The following is a 503-nucleotide window of genomic DNA, read 5'->3' as shown; positions in this document are numbered from 1 at the left end:
GTATTCTAGAAAACAGTTTTCAGAAGAAAAATAAAACATGAGAGTAAAGTATGACTTTTAATTATTCTGTTTGGCATTTGTAAAAGTTTCACATCTGCTAACGATATGAAAGTGTGATTCTGAATCTTAAGTAGTTGAAATATCTTTCTTACAGTTACCCAAAGAGGGCCACAGAAGGCCCGGCTCCATATCCAATGGCTCCAGCACTGCCCTGTTCAGATTTCCTTCTGCACCTGTGTGTGATTTGGGCATGAAGTTGTTTTACATCAATACGTAGCCTCTAGCAGAATTTTTTACTAAAACTATTTGTTTCAGTGATTTAAGCTTTTCTTCCTTTTATTCTCCCCCCCCCCGTATTTAGGACAGGGTCTACAGGGACAAAAGGGTCTCACTACGTAGATTGGAGTCAGAGTGACTCTCCTGTTTCCAGCCTCCCAAGCACTGGGATTACAGGCATGTGCCACTACGCCCAGCCTCAATTGCCATCTCAGCACGCCCCACGG

This window comes from Octodon degus, unplaced genomic scaffold (assembly GCF_000260255.1).
Source record: "Octodon degus isolate 3935 unplaced genomic scaffold, OctDeg1.0 scaffold00159, whole genome shotgun sequence".
Classification (NCBI taxonomy): domain Eukaryota; kingdom Metazoa; phylum Chordata; class Mammalia; order Rodentia; family Octodontidae; genus Octodon; species Octodon degus.
This window is presented reverse-complemented; position numbering follows the sequence as displayed.